Source organism: Neovison vison, chromosome 2, assembly GCF_020171115.1.
Source record: "Neovison vison isolate M4711 chromosome 2, ASM_NN_V1, whole genome shotgun sequence".
NCBI classification, from domain to species: Eukaryota; Metazoa; Chordata; class Mammalia; order Carnivora; family Mustelidae; genus Neogale; species Neogale vison.
In genome coordinates this window covers 24,077,336-24,094,254 of record NC_058092.1, presented here as the reverse complement: position 1 = coordinate 24,094,254, position 16,919 = coordinate 24,077,336, and positions in this window count along the sequence as shown.

Below are 16,919 nucleotides of genomic sequence, written 5' to 3'. Positions count from 1 at the left end.
ATTTATTTGACAGAAGCAGAGAGAGCACAAGCAGGGGGAGCGGCAGGCAGAGGGAGTAGGAGAAGCAGGCTGCCTGTGCAAAATGGGACTCGATCCCAGGACCCAATCTGAAGTCAGACGTTTAATCAACTGAGCCATCCAGGCATCCCACCTATCACATTTTGAATTTACTTTGTGTTATTGTTTGAGTAACATCTACCTCTGCCATTTGAATGGAAGCCCACGAGGGGCGGAAACTTTGCCTGTGGTGTTTAAGGTTAGGTCTCCAGCACCCAGCAGAGTTCTGGGCTAGATTGTCTGATTAATGAAGATTTGTTGGCTCAATTAATAGAAATAGGAACAGCACATACAGAGACATTAAAGCATTACAAAACTTGGCATGGGTCCCTGGTTTGGCAAGTCATGTCATATGACCTAGACTGGGGGAGGGGAAGTGCACATGGAAAAAGTCTGGCAGAAGATGAGGTTTCAGCGGTAGTCTGTGTCTGGAAGCTGAAGGGAGGAAATAGAATGCCCATGGAGAGCAGTGAGGTGACAGTGAGGTGACCACAGATCTAGAGTAGAGAAGGAGACCAGTGACTCACAGGCCAGATTTGACCTGTGTATACTTTTTTTTTTAAGATTTTATTTATTTATTGGACAGAGAGAGATCACAAGTAGGCAGAGAGGCAGGCAGAGGTGATGAGGGAAGCAGGCTCCCTGCGGAGCAGAGAGCCCGATGTGGGGCTCGATCCCAGGACCCCTGGATCATGACCTGAACTGAAGGCAGAGGCTTAACCCACTGAGCCACCTAGGTGCCCCGACCTGTTCATATGTTTTAATTGGCTTGCCTAATTTTAAAAAATGAAACAGTTGCTGGTACTTAAACATCGGAAGTGTTCACATTTTAAAAACAATGTCTGGATTTTTAGTTTTTCTTGAAACATCAGACATTCTAGGAACTCTGGGTTCATATTCCGTCAAGCAATAATTAGTTTCTGCCTTTAGAGGGCACTGCCTCTAACTCCCCAGGCATTCTTGCTCCCAGCCAGACTCTTAAGCGTTTGGGTTAGTGACCCAGATCTGGAGGGAACAATTGACTGGAGCGGGTGGGTTAGGGCCATGGAACCAAAGAACTGAGGGAAAGAAGGGAGTTCCCATGGGAGCTGGAGACACCTAGACTTAAGGCACACTGCATCTGAACCCAGTCAGTATGGCCCAGGCTTGGAGGTGGGGGAGGGAGTAAGCTTCAGAACCCGAAGACCTCCTTCCTCCATCAGCAGCTTTTGTTGGGCTAAAGAGAAGATGAAAACAAAACAGGAAATCTACATTGATACTAGCTGATCTGAGAGTAAATGAATGGAAACTTTGGAATTTTAGTGAGATAAATGCTAACTTCTGGGTTCACCTTGGCCCTGTCCGTATCACAGAGAGATAAAAGATGAATAAGACTATGGTCCTTAGTGTTGGAGAAATTAACAGTCCTGTGGGGGGAGAAAGATAAATAATTAAATATTTTGTGCTAGATAATAGAATAGAGAAGCACTCATTCATTCAATAAATATATTTTGAGCATGAGCATCTACCATGTGGCAGACACCGTGCTAGGTGCCGAGATATAATTATGAAGCAGACAGACATGCCCTCCAACTCAGAGCTTATACTTAGGTGGTTTGGGAGATCGGAGGATGATGGAACTAATTCTAACAAGCAATCATTTGAGTTGGGCCCAAAAAGAAGAATACAGTTTTGCTAAGGCTTGGGTTAGAGCATGGAAGGTCCATTCCAGTCAGAAGAAAGAACAGGAAGGACCCATGAGAATGTGTGAGATGTCTGAGGAATAGTGAAGTCCTGGGTTGGAGAGTTTTTCGTACAAGGAAAGAAAGTGAGTTGTTTGGGCCCCAGGTTGCCTTTTAATCTAACATTAGATTTTTTTCTTTCTTTCTTTTCTTTTCTTTTCATTTTTTTTTTTTTAAGATTTTACTTATTTGACAGACAGAGATCACAAGTAGGCGGAGAGAGAGGAGGAAGCAGCCTCCCTGCTGAGCAGAGAACCCGATGCGGGGCTCCATCCCCAGGACCCTGGGATCATGACCCAAGCCGAAGGCAGAGGCTTTAGCCCACTGAGCCACCCAGGCGCCCCTAGATTTTTTTTTCTATAAGTAAATTCTTTAAATTGAACTGTTTGGGGGCATTTAGGTGGTTCAGTAAGTTGAGCATCCAACTCTTGACTTTGGCTCAGATCTTGGTCTCAGGGTTGAGTCTGTTTGAGATTCTCTCCCTTTCCCTTTGCCCCTCCCCACCCTGCTCGCGGGAGCACATGCTCGTTCTCCCCACCCCATTAATAAATAAATCTTTAAAATGGAACTGTTTCAAAAATAACTAAAAAGCCAAGTTGGGGTGAAAATACTATTGCCCAGTGTAGAGAATTTCACTGTAAAATAAGGGCACTGTTTGAAATCAATAAACATTCCAGAACTTACACATTGAAATGAGAGTTTTGAATTCTTCTTTTCAAATTTGTCTTCAGAGCCTAAAGTCCATACTTCAGACTATTATCAAAGGTGACAACTTTTTATTCTTTTTTTTTAAGACTTTATTTATTTATTTGACAGAGAGAAATCACAAGTAGATGGAGAGGCAGGCAGAGAGAGAGAGAGAGGGAAGCAGGCTCCCTGCTGAGCAGAGAGCCCGATGCGGGACTCGATCCCAGGACCCTGAGATCAAGACCTGAGCCGAAGGCAGCGGCTTAACCCACTGAGCCACCCAGGCGCCCGACAACTTTTTATTCTTAAGGGTTAATTTAATTTGGGGAAACAAGTAATTCAGAACCAAAATCAGTGACTGAGATAGAAGTCAAGGGAAAGTGCACCTGGCTGGCTCAGTCAGTAGATTATGTGACTCTTGATCTCAGGATCATGAGTTCAAGCCCCATGCTGCGAGTGGAGACTACTTAAAGAAAGAAAGAAAGAAAGAAAGAAAGAAAGAAAGAAAGAAAGAAAAGATAAAAAGGAAAATAAAAGTAGTCAAGTTGGGGAGAAATATTTTTTAAATATATTTTAAGAATTTGTTCTAAGAGAGGGAGAGAGCAATAGCCAGGGGGAGGGGCAGAGGAAGAAGCAGACTCCTCACTGAGCAGGGAGCCTGATACAGCACTTGATCTTAAGACCCTGGGATCATGACCTAAGCCAAAGGCAGACACTTACCTGACTGAGCCATCCTGGTGCCCAGGGAGAAATATTTTTTAAAGAAAAAATTAGGTGCGGGGCGCCTGGGTGGCTTAGTTGTTGGGTTCTGCCTTCAGCTTGGGTCAGTATACCAGGGTCCTGGGGTCGAGCCCCGTGTTGGGCTCCCTGCTCCATAGGAAGCCTGCTTCTCCCTCTCCCACTCCACCTGTTTGTGTTTCTTCTCTTGCTGTGTCTCTATCAAATAAATAAATAAAACCTTTTTAAAAATTAGGTGTGAGCACAGAGTAGTGAATTTTATTTTCTTGGGTAATTTTAAAGTGATCCTGAAGTGAATTCTAAAAGATGACATCCCCAATACTTTGAAGCAGTGATGGTTGTCAGAACAAGAGCAGATACACCTACCCAAAGCAAGTCCTTCAAGGACAGCACTTGTTTCATTTATGCACGCATGCATTTATCCATTCAATAAATATGTATTAAATACCTACCTAATAGATGCGAGCCATTGTTCTGGGTGTTGAGGTGAGTGGTGAACAAGATAGGCAGGTCCCTGCTTTTGTGGTACTTTGTAAATTGGGGAAGCACATAATCACCAAGTAAACTAATAGGGTTGAAATAAGTTTTAGAAAGACAATGTGATCCTTGATCTCTGGCTTGTAAGTTCAAGCCCCACGTTGGGTATAGATATTACTTAAAAATAAAATCTGGGACTTCTGGGTTGCTTGATTGGTTAAGCATCTGCCTTCGGCTCAAGTCATGATCCCACGGTCCTGGGATCAATTCCCACCTCGGGCTCCTTGCTCGGCAGGGAGCCTGCTTCTCCCTTTGCCTCTGCCTGCCATTCTGCCTGCTTGTGCTCTCTCTCTCTCACTGACAAATAAACAAATAAAATCTTTAAAACAGGGGCACCTGGGTGGCTCAGTGGGTTAAGCCACTGCCTTCGGCTCAGGTCATGATCTCAGGGTCCTGGGATCGAGTCCCGCATCGGGCTCTCTGCTCAGCAGGGAGCCTGCTTCCCTCTCTCTCTCTCTGCCTGCCTCTTCATCTACTTGTGATCTCTCTCTATCAAATAAATAAATAAAAATCTTTAAAAAAATCTTTAAAACAATAAATAAAATCTCAGAGCTGCTGGGTTGTTCAGTTGTTAAGCGTCTGCCTTCAGCTCAGGTCATGATACCAGGGTCCTGGGATCTAGCCCTACACTGGGCTTCCTGCTCCATGGGGAGTCTGCTTCTCCTTCTGCCTCTGCTGTTCCCCTTGCTTGTGTTCTCTCGAATCTAAAGGATATCCCAGGCACTGAGAGTCTTAAAAGGGAGTGAGAACTTAGTGAGTTTGATGACCCACAAGGAGTGTAGCATGGCTGGATTTTAGAGGTTTGCGTCCTATAAAAGAGAAATCAGACTTAAGGTATTTTTTTTAATAAAAGCTTTTTAAATTTGTGTGGGAAAGGTATTCAAGGTTTTCAGCACAGAATGACATAGTTCAAGGGCCTGCCCAACTCTCAACTGGCTCTCCCTAATCTCCTCAGATTAGTCTTAATAATAATCTGCTGAGCTGTGACTTTGAACCTGATATTACACCCAGTGTTGAAAAGCACAAAGCATGCTAGTTGAACACCTTTGTTCTCCCCTAACTAGATGAGAAGGAGCAGTGGAGGGAAAAATCACTACTCTCTGAGTAATGGAAACGACCTACTTGGGAAACTGCTTGAGACAACTTAGATCTTACCATCTGTGAGGCCACAGCCCAGGGGGACAGTGTGGTAAAGAGGCTTGGGGACTGCTTTAAGCTTTTTTTTTTTTTTTTTTTTTAAACCAAGCTCCATGCCCAATGTGGGACTTGAACTCACAACCCCAAGATCAAGAGTTACATGCTCTACCAGCTGAGCCTGCCAGATGCCCCTGTTTTAAGCTTTTGTGTGGACTCCTGAAAAATTCTGTTAGTTGAAGGATGGGACCGGTTAATTGATTCTATGCTCCAATTAGCTGACTTGCTAGGTTTGTCCCTAACTTCTAGGGTAGTTGTGCATGAAATGGATTCCTGACTGGCATAGTTGGTCTGCATTTCTTTGGATAGTGGATCACTGCCTGTACGGTTAGATTTTTTCCCCGAGACAAGCTCACTAGAGCACTTAGGACTTTCAGATACATTTTTAAAATCTTTTTTTTAATTTTAATTTTATTTTTTTTAAGATTTTATCTATTTATGTGACAGAGAGAGAGAGAGAGAGACAGAAAGAGAGGGAACGAAAGCAGGGGGAATGGGAGAGGGAGAAGCAGGCCTCTTGCTGAACGGGAAACCCAGATGTGGGGCTTGATCCCAGGACTCTGGGACCATGACCTGAGCCAAAGGGAGATGCCTAAAGACTGAGCCATCCAGGTGCCCCTCAGATACCTTTAAAAATATATAGAGAGGAAAAAAATTTATTTATTTATTTATTTATTTAAGAGATAGAGAGAGAGTGAGCATGAGTGGGGGGAGGGGCAGAGGGAGAGAATCCTAAAGCAGACTTCTTGCTGAGCACAGAACCCAGCTCTGGGCTTGATCCCACAACCGTGAGATCACGACCTGAGCCAAAATTGAGAGTCAGACGCTCAAATGACTGTGCCACCCAGGTGCCCCTCAGATACCTTTTTTGATAGGAGAAGCTGTTCCTACTTCTCTTCAAGATTCATTCCTTACTAGGAACTTGGAATCACAGAAAACAATTCATAGACAGCATTTCCCTGTGTTCAGTTTATTTAATTCTCACAACAGTCCTATGAAGCTGGTGCTGTTGTTCCTATGTTACTGTTGAAAAAATACAAGCACAGGGAGGTTGTGTCACTTTTAACAGGTTACCAGGGATTTGAATGCAGGTAGTTGGACTCGAGAACCCAAACTTTTAAGTGGTACATCGTAAGTGGGACCAATTTAGGGATCTAAATACAAAGATATAACCATAAACCCCAAAAGTGATACAAATTGATAAATTTTATCCTCTAGATCTCTAAAATTGAACATAATTATATTGAATACTTATTTTTAAAAATATTTCAAAGATTTTATTTATTCATTTTAGAGAGAGAGACAAAGCACAAGCAGGGGGAGAGGCAGAGAGTGAAGGGAGCAGGGAGCCAATGTGGGGCTCAATCCCAGGTCTATGGGATCATGACCTGAGCTGAAGGCAGATGCTTAACTGACTGAGCCACCCAGTCGCCCCTAGAATACTTGTTTTCATAAAAGGTTTTTATTTAAGTAGTCTCAACATCCAACGTACTCATGACCCTGAGATCAAGAGTGGCAGGCTCCGCTGACTGAGCCAACCAGCCAGGCATAATTATATTGAATTTAGCAATTATATGATGTTATCAATATAATGGCTTGAGACATTTACAAACACATACACAGACAAAACATTTACAACACATAAAAATGGAATTTCCTTGTATCATAGAGTTGACCTAAACAAATTTCTTTTCAAACTATTAATATTTTTAAGTCTTTATTTTAATTTCAAACTATTATAATGTTAAGTTGCTATGGTAATGATCATGGTAAGTAATTATGTTTGCTTTCTTAAAGCTTATCATGTCTTTGGTGGGGGGAAAGCAGGAGGATAGAGGAAGAATGACCTAACCTTCTAAAAAACCAGTTTAACGGGGGCCTGGGTGTCTTAGTCAGTTAAGTGTCTGTCTTCAGCTTGGGTCATGATCTTGGGGTTGTGGGACTGAGCCCCACATTGAGTTCTCCACTCAGCGGCGAGTCTGCTTCTGCTTCTCCCTTTGTGATATCTCTCGCTTTCGCTCTCTCTCAAATAAATAAATAAAATCTTAACCCCCCCCAAAAAAAACCAGTGTGAAGGAAACTTAAGTTGGAGTCTTTTCCTCTTGGTAAATCTCTGTTACAGGGACTTCAAAAATCTTTCGTTCACCTTAGAACCCAACACCTATAATGCCTAGTACATTGCTACTACACAAATCATAATTACTACCTGTTTTTAAAGGACTTAATATATGTCAGGCTCCTTGTAAGCCTTTAAGAGAAAGGACTATAGTTAGACTCACTTTACAGGGAAGAGGAAACTGAGACTCAGAGAGTTTAAGTAATTTGTCTAGGTCACATACGTGGTGAGTTAAACTTTGGAACTTGGGGTTATCTGATTTTGGAGATCCAGGCTCTCAGACTACAACTTGGTATAGGGATTGACTCTAAGAAATAGATACTTATTGGGTGCCTGGGTGGCTCAGTGGGTTAAGCCGCTGCCTTTGGCTCAGGTCATGATCTCAGGATCCTGGGATCAAGTCCCGCATCGGGCTCTCTGCTCAGCGGGGAGCCTGCTTCCTCCTCTCTCTCTCTGCCTACCTCTCTGCCTACTTGTGATCTCTCTCTGTCAAATAAATAAATAAAATCTTTTAAAAAAAAAAGAAATAGATACTTATTTAAATGTATGAAAATGATTATTATAATGAAAGTCTTTCTCTTAAAATTTTGAACAAATCAGACTCTTCCTTTTATCCCAAACTGGTTTTCAGTTTATTTTACTTATTTTTAAAGATTTTATTTATTTGACACAGAAAGGGAGAGTACAAGCAGGGGGAGCAGCAGGCAGAGGAAGAAGCAGGCTTCCCACAGAGTGGGGCATCCCATATGGACTCGATCCCAGAATCTTGGGATCATGATCTGAGCTAAAGGCAGACACCTAATGACTGAACTACCTAGGTGCCCCTGCTTTTCAGTTTAATTTATCATATCAAAATATGAAATGGGAAGCACTAGGGGTCATTATCTTTTTTTTTTTTTACAGCAACACTGTAAAATTTGACACTTTCTTGATGTGTTACAGAGCATATCATGTTTTATGAATGTCACAGAGTTACCAGGTTGTCATTAGCAATGATCCTTAGTAGGAGATCTAAAACATCTCTGTGGGGGCAGCTGTGTGGCTCAGTTGGTTAAGTGTCTGACTTTGATTCAGGTCATGACCTTGGAGTCCTGGGATGGAGCCTGTGGTTGGGCTTCATACTCAGTGAGGAGTCTGCTTCTCTTTCTGCCCCTCCCCCACTTACAGGCATGCTCTCTCTCTTCCTCAAGTAAATAAAATATTAAAAAAAAATCTCTGTGAAATGGCTGATATAGGTATAGTGGGCTCGTTCTCTAGTAGATGGGGTGAGACAATGAGAATTGAGATATGAGCGACAATTAGGCATCAAATAGCATGGCAGAAGCCAAATATTTTAGCTGGGATCTGCCTGTAGATCTAAGTAGATCATTACACACAGGCTCTGTGGCGCAATGGATAGTGCATTGGACTTCTAAGTAGATCATTACAGAACAAGAGTGTTTGGGGCGCCTGTGTGGCTCAGTCATTAAACATCTGCCTTCAGCTCAGGTCATGATCCCAGGACCCTGTGATCCAGGGATCAAACCCTACTTCAGGCTCCTTGCTCAGTGAGGAAACTGCTTCTCCCTCTGCCTGCCACTGCCCCTCCTTGTGCTCTCTCTCTCTATATCAAATAAATAAATAACATCTTTCAAAAAGCAGTGTTTTTAAAATTTTCTTGGTTTTGTTTGTTTTGGTGATAAAAATACAAGGTGTTCTCATATAACCGAAATATCCCTTTTATCCAGAGATGGTAAGGCACCAGCAAAAACTTCCAATTCAGATGTCACACCTTAAGACAAATTCTGGATGGTGTAGAAATAGCTGAGTAAGTCACAGCCAGGTGATTTCTGGCAAAGCCAGCTAGAAGACAACAACCCGCAAAGTTAGGGTGACGTCAAAAGTAGTGGTATATGTATTTTTTAATATTTATTTTATTTTATTTTGAGAGAGAGAAAGAGAATGCATAAGAGGGGAGAGGTCAGAGAGAGAAGCAGACTCCCCACAGAGCAGGAACCCTGATGTGGGGACTTGATCCCAGGACTCCAGGATCATGACCTGAGCTGAAGGCAGTTGCTTAACCGACTGAGCCCCCCAGGTGCCTGGAAGTGGTGTATGTCTTAAACAAGCAACCAGTATATGGTGCCATCTTCTTTATGGCCAGAATCCAGGGGTCCAGAGCGGAAGCGGAAGTAGTGAGCTTTTTCATATTTATACTTAATAACTGATTCATAGAGTTTTTGCTTTTTGTCCCTGCAACTTTGGGTTCAGTGAGTTTGGAGGTCCTATTTCCCAAGGAATGCTTCCATTGGGGAACACAGATATTAATCTGGTTCCATTAAATTGGAAGCTGAGCCTTTCCCTCTGGTCATTTCGGGCTCCTCATGCTATTCAGCCAATAGCAGAAAAGGGTGTTACAATATTGGCTTGGGTGATTGATCCTGATTATCAAGGGGAAATTGCCAACAGGGGCAAGGAGAACTCTGTCCTTTCCCAGTAGATTCACTAGTGTATCTCTTAGTACTTCCATACCCAGTAATGATCAATGTAAAATTGTAGCAAACCAGTAAAGACAGGAACCTGAAGGGCTTGAATCCTGTGGAAAGGGAGGTTTATATCATTCCACTGCCCAGAATCCCCTCTGGGCAACATACTTGCAGAAGTAAGGAACTTGGAATAAATGTTGGAAGGAAGTAGCTGTGAGTACCACTTAGCCTCCCGGCCACCTGCTGAGGCAGGATCTGTAGCTCCTGTGGGAGCTATCCAACAAACAATCCACTGATTGTCTCTCCTTCTCCCCCACTTCCTTACTATCTGGCATGATAAACACTGGTGGCGGCTAACTTTAAAATTTAGGTTCCAGATGGAGGAATAACCGCGGTGACATCGCTTGACTACAGTGTTGTTGGTAACTGATGGGCTTGGTGCCTCTCCTCTGTTGCCCACCCTGATCCATTCTCTGCCCTCCTTTGCCCTGTAGCCCAAGAAGCTAAGCTCTGTGGACTGTATCACCTGGGCTCATTCCTCATTTGAGTTCTACCAATGGGAGGTACTGGCAAGAGATTGGTGTACAGAAGGAGAGATCCTCTGGGGTTTCCCTCTGCTCTGTGCTGCATTTTCTTATTTTCTCGAAGCAATTGCTTCTCTTTGAGGCAACAGCTCCTGCAGCAGACCCTCTTCCACGACTCAGTGTCTCACTAGGTTCACAAAACTCTGTTTCCTTCCCTTTGTCTTTTCCAGCAAGCCTGATAATAACTTGCTGCCGTTGTCAGCTTCTGGTTCCCTCGAACTCCCTTTTTGTTTCCCTCAACTGTGCCCACATCTCATGAATAGTCCCTTCATTAAAGTTTCTTGAATCAACTGAAACTGAGTTTCCATTTCCTGCTGAGACTCTGACTGATCAGTCATTTAAAAGGTGAGACCTGCAAAATTTTCAAAGTAAAACTGTTTATTATTTAAAAAATAAATCAAGCCAAAAAACATATTAAGAAGGATGGGAGATGAAAGTTAAGTCGTTCTTCATTAAATGTTCACTGTAAATTAGGTGTTGGGAATATAAAAATTCATGTCAGTTGCTGCCCCAGTGTACAAGAAAGCTGGGAGGCAGAAGGGTACACAAACTGTGTGGTGGGCTAGGTGCTCCGTAATAGAGCTGTCAAAGTGCTGTGGGACAAACTAGATGTTTACTGATTTATTTCACACCTTGAATTTATTTTAACCTTCCTCCCTTTCACCCAGCCCATAAGATGGCCATTTGGGGGGCATGGAAAGTCTGGGAAAAACACAATTATTTTAAAGATTTATTTATTTATTTGAGGGGAAGGGGCAGAAGGAGAGAGAGAATCTCTAGCAGACTCCCCACTGAGCATGGAACCCAGTGTGGGTCCAGTCTCACAATTCTGAGATCACGAACAGAGCCAGAATCAAGAGTTGGATGTTTGGGGCACCTGGATGGCTCAGTGGGTTAAGCCTCTGCCTTCAGCTCAGGTCATGATCCCAGGGTCCTGGGATCAGGCCCCAAGTTGGGCTCTCTGCTCAGCAGGGAGCCTGCTTCCCTTTCTGTCTCTGCCTGCCTCTGCCTACTTGTGATCTCTCTCTGTCAAGTAAATAAATAAAATATTAAAAAAAAAAAGTTGGGTGTTTAACTGACTGAGCCACCCAGGCATCTGAAGCACAATTATTTTATTTTTTATTTTTTTAAGATTTTATTTATTTTTTTAAGATTTTATTTATTTATTTGACAGAGAGAGATCACAAGCAGGCAGAGAGGCAGGCAGAGAGAGAGGAGGAAGCAGGCTCCCCGCTGAGCAGAGAGCCCGATGCGGGGCTCGATCCCAGCACCCTGGGATCATGACCTGAGCCGAAGGCAGCGGCTTAACCCACTGAGCCACCCAGGCACCCCTGAAGCACAATTATTTTAAAAAGATTGTTTTCATATTCTGTCTTGGGATAGGATATTAATTCTTAATGCAACAGGAAAAGATCTGGAGGGATATCCAACAAAGTTCCCAGTTCTTACTTTTGGGAAGAGGCGATATGAGGAAAAAAAATAAACTCATCATCACTTTATACCTTCCTATGTCATTTTAATCTTTTTCAATTAAATATTAAAAAATTGGTTAAAACTCTCTGCAATTAAAAATGTAACATAAGTTAAAGAAAGAAAGGAAAGGGGCACCTGGGTGGGTCAGTAGTTGGGCGTCTGCCTTCGGCTTGGGTTGTAGTCCTAGGGCCCTTAGATCGAGCCCTGCATGGGGCTCCCTGCTTGGCGGGGGACCTGCTTCTCCCTCTCCCTCTGTTGCTCCCCTGTTGTGTTCCCTCTTTTACTGTGTCTCTCTCTGTCAGATAAATAAATAAAATCTTGAGAGAAAGAAAGGGAGGAAGGAAGAAAGAAAGAAAGACAGAAAAGGAAATAATGCTTATGGCAGATCTGAGAGAGGATTTGGGCCTTAAGGAATAAGCAGGAGGGATACCTGGGTGGGTCAGTCAGTTAAGCTGCTGCCTTCAGCTCAGGTCATGATCCCGGGGTCCTGGGATCAAGTCCTGAATCTTGCTTTTTACTCAGCAGGGAGCCTGCTTCTCTCTCTGCATCTGCCTGCTACTCTGCTTTCTTGTGCTCTCTCTCTCTCTGACAAATAAATAAATAAATTAAATATTTAAATTTAAAAAAAAAGGAATAAGCAGGAGGGGGCCACCCAGCTGGCTCAGCCAGAAGCTCATATACCCTTGATCTGAGGGTTGTAGTTTCGAGCTGCGCATTGTTTGTAGAGATTACTTAAAAACAAAATCTTTGGGGTGTCTGGGTGGCTCAGTGGGTTAGGCCTCTGCCTTTGGCTCAGGTCATGATCTCAAGGTCCTGGGATCGAGCCCCGCATTGGGCTCTCTGCTCGGTGGGGAGCCTGCTTCTCCCTCTCTCTCTGCCTGCCTCTCTGCCTACTTGTGATCTCTCTGTCTCTGTCAAATAAATAAACAAAATCTTAAAAAAAAAAAAAAAGCAAAATCTTTAAAAGGAAAAAAAAGGAATGAGTAGGAGGAATTCACGGAGTAGAGAAAAGGGAGAGAATAAAACATAATCACAGAGTATCTTATCCTAGTTTCAGATTGTCTTACTACCTCCTTCATACCTGCCTCTGTAAATTTATTCATTGTCAGAACTGTCATCTTGTCAGAAAACAAACATATATCGAGTCCCTGCTCTTTTCCAGTGTAATAGATACCAAGGAAGTATAAGAGAGTGCCTGCTCTCAAAGTATTTACAGTCCCAATGGGGAGTGAAGACAGAACAGTTAGAGACAGCCCATGGTTAAGTGCCAACAGGTTTGACCCATGGAAAAGCAGGAAAAGCTGAGTCCAATGCCAACATTTGAGTCTCGGAGCCTTGGAAGAGTGGTGCAATTTATAAAAATGGAAAGTTGGAAAAAGAGAGCTGTTTTGAAAGCAGATATACCTATAGTAAAATATCACAGTCTGTGGAATTATTGTTTGGTTATGCAAATGAGAAGGGCTGCATAAGTAATGTGGGACCGCAGGGTGCCAGGGACAATACTAATCTCTACCTTCTATTGAATGCAGATAGGGTGCCAGGCACTGTGCAAAGCCATTTGCACACATTATCATTTAATACTTGCAACAGCTCTCTGGGGCCACTATGACCCGGTTTTCAGTTGAGGGACATGAGACTTGAAGAGATGTTAGGTCATCGGCTAAGGTCCTGCAACCAGTGGGAAAGTGATGGGTTGGGATTGGAACACAAGTCTGTCCAGTTCCAAATCTCTGTGGCACGATGACACTGTGCTGTGTCATTCAGGAGGATGTAGAAGATCTCACCTCTGCCCACGGGTTCAAGGTGAAGGAGGCAGAGGCCGGTGTGCTGGCAGGCACTGACCAGCTCCTCAGACAGGCAGCCCTCCATGACCACTGCCATGTCATCAGCAGAGGAAACTGGGAGGAAGTGATAACTGCGGACAGGAGTGGGCAGGGGCGGCCTCGGGAAGGAGTTGAGTTTTGAACCAGACCTTAAAGGATGAGTTGGATTTGAACAGAGGAGGGAATGGAGGGAGCGACTTTCCAGGCAGAAGACTCAGAGCAGGCAAAGAAGAGGGGTTGGACATGGGTGTCGCATGCATGGGATGGAAAGCCTGGATTGGGGCTAATGGAAAATCAAATCTAGAAAATCAGATATGGAAGGACTTGAATATCCTCATATCTACCAAGGACTAAGGCTAAGACTTAATAGGATTTTGAAGGAGATGGGAAGGGATAAAGGTAGTATATCTGGCATGCTTAAAAAGTATCTTTTAAAATAAGTTGCAATGTTCAGGATGATTGGAATTAGCCATTAAACTTGGATCAAACCTGGGTTGATATTGGTCTAGACTGACACAAGAAAAGATGGGAAAGAAGGAGGTGGAGTGAGAAATGTTTTGAAGAAAAAAATAGAGATACTTGGCAATTGATTGGATTCAGAAAGAAAGGGAAGAAAATAGACCAGAATCTAGAATTTGATGTGTGGGTGGCCAGGAGATAATGATAGCTTTGAGATCAGAAGCAAGAACAGACCCAGCTTGCTTTTGGTGACCGTGTTGTGGCCTTTCTCTAGGGGAGAGCAGGTAGAATGTGGAGAGCAAAGGACAGAGGAATAATCCTAGGGAGATGAAGAGCCTGGGAAGCAGTGGGGAGAGAGGGAGGGAGGGAAGGAAGGGTTGAGAGAAAGAAAGAGCGAGAGAAATATCAGGGGATCAAAGAGTCAAGAAAACCATCGGGGAGAGGGAGGAGGTCTCAGAGAAGTAAAAAAGTCAGAGGTGACCGCCAGGGTCAAGTAGTACAGAGATGGCAAGAAGAATCCCAGCAGGAAAGAGACTTCTGGCTTTGAGAAAATCAATATGATATCCAAAGTAAATCACTTTGAGCAGGCTTTCATCTCTCAGTATAAACTACCCAACAAGGTGAAGGATGCTGGAAAGACGGTGATGAGTCTGTACCGATGTAGCTAATATTTCCTGAGCACCTTCTATGTGCCCAGGCTCAGGTGATGATTTGACTCTATCCTTGACAAAGGATATTGTGACATTGTGATATTATTGACGAAGCCAGTATTATCAGTGTCTACTTAGAGAGGGAGACTGAAGCTCAAAGAAATTAATTAACTCTCCCAGGGCCACATAATTGCAAGTAATGGAACTAGGATTTCAAACGAGGTGTGCATGGTCCTAAAGACCCCACCACTCCATCTCATCACAAAGTCTATGCTGGAGTGTGCACTGGCGGTTGTATAGTAATTGTATGAACACCTACCACTGAATGAGCACTTCCTGGGTACCACGTACTGTGCTAAGTAAGTAGCTGATATACATTAATTTTATTTTATGACACCCTTTGAAGTAGATATAATTAATTCTGTTTTACAGTTGGGGAAAATGAAGCTCAGAGACGTTAAGGGACATGACCAAGGTCACGCAGCTAGAAAGAAAGTAGTTGAAGTAAGCTATGAATGAGGCTGTGGGCTTCTCTTGCCTTTCAAGAATTTCTTAAAGGAAGGGGCACTTGGGTGGCTTAGTGGGTTAAGCCTCTGCCTTCAGCTCAGGTCATGATCTCACGGTCCTGGCATCCAGTCCCGCACTGGGCTCGCTGCTCAGCAGGGAGCCTGCTTCCCCCACCTCTCTGCCTACTTGTGATCTCTCTCTCTCTCTCTCTCAATCTGTGTGTCAAATAAATAAAAAATAAAAAAAAAAAGAATTTCTTAAAAGAAATATCTTCTCGGGACCCAGTAGGTGACCAGCTATAGCTCCAAAGCTCTAGAAGTCATTAATTGCCCAAAGCCAGTGTCATACTTCTTGGGTGATTTCCAGTGGCTGGAATGCTGGTGGCCAACTCCCTGCATAGCATCGGTATTCCTCAAAGCAGCTTTATTGAGTTACATTGCTTTCTCTTTATCACATTCTTTCCTCACCCCAGGGGTTGAGGACAGTATGTGGCTTTTGAACTTGCTTTCCATCAGGGATGGAGAAAGCATGAGAGTTCACCTCTGCCTTAATTGTTAGAAGTGTTCGGGCAGAATAATCAGGCACTCGTGGCCGGCATCACTTTTCCTGTCTGAACTCGGCGGGAAGAGCCTGGCTGGGTCCACGGAGGCATCTGCCTGGCAGTCGGGGGGCCTGGGAGACAGAGCTCTAATTCTCTAGCCGCAACATTTCCTGTAGCCTGAGCAAGACCTGCTGAAGGCTCCGTCTTAGTGACAGCAGCCTGGGTGAGGAGGGGGCACAGAGATCTGCCTGCGGGGTTCTGGGCAGAAAGGAGCAGGAGCTCAGCCAACACTGGTTGGAAGCTAGAGCCAGGAACGGGTATTGGGCCAAGCGCCTCTCTTCCCGTTGGCCGTTTATCAGAGGGCCTGGGCGGGGGCGGTGCGGGGAATGTCAGTCTTCCTGATCTGATCTAATTTCGGGCCTCCTGCTGTGTAACTGAGCAATTCTCTCTGTATATAGTCTACAGCAGATTTTTCTCAAGGTGAAAACAATTAGGCCTTCATCCCCTCCTCCCCCTCCTACCGCTGGAAAGAAAAGGAACATGGAAAGGATGCCGTCCCTGTTTCCACCAAGGTCAGCCAGGGCACTCTGGCTTGTTCCAGTAATTGGCTCCCCCACCTAATCACACCTGTCACATATTGTCATGGTCTCAGGCATCCCGGAGTCCCTCAGGGCTCAGGCAGTGAAGACGGCTGGAGCTCCTTCTACTCTTTCCTCCAGAAATGAGAGAGAGAGAGAGAGAGAGAGAGAGAGAACAACTCACCCAGCCCTGGGCAGGAAATTAGCTGAAACACAGTGAGCCAGGGCTGGGCAGGGCACGCAGGTGGGGCTGAGCTGCTCCCTCCTCTCTGGAAGATTCCAAACCAGGCGGGAGACAGCTCCTTGGAAGAACTCATTTGCTTAATAGCTAAGGCAAGCACTCTGCTAGGAGTTCCTGACCCCTGTCCTCTTGGGGCAGAGGAGAGCACAGTGGGTGTGGGAGGCGAGGGGGTGGGGAGCGGGTGAGGTAGTGAACAGGCAAGTAGAAAGGTTCTGAATGTCACAACAGAGGAGGGCAGAGTACTGTGAGGACCTGATCTACAATAGAAGTCAGGGAAGACTGCTTGGAGGAAGAGGGTTTTTTTTTTGTTTTTTTAAATAAAAGATTTTATTTATTTCTTTGAAAGCAAAAACAATTGGGGGAGGGGCAGAAGAAGCAGACTCCCCGTTGACACGGAGCCCCACACAGGCCTGGATCCCAAAACCTTGGGATCTGTGACTTGAGCTGAAGCCATCCAGGCCCTCCCCAGACCCCCCTCCAGGAAGAGACTTTTGAAAAAGGGATATAATCTCATGGTAAAATGTTTAAAGGTAAAGGGGTGCCTGGCT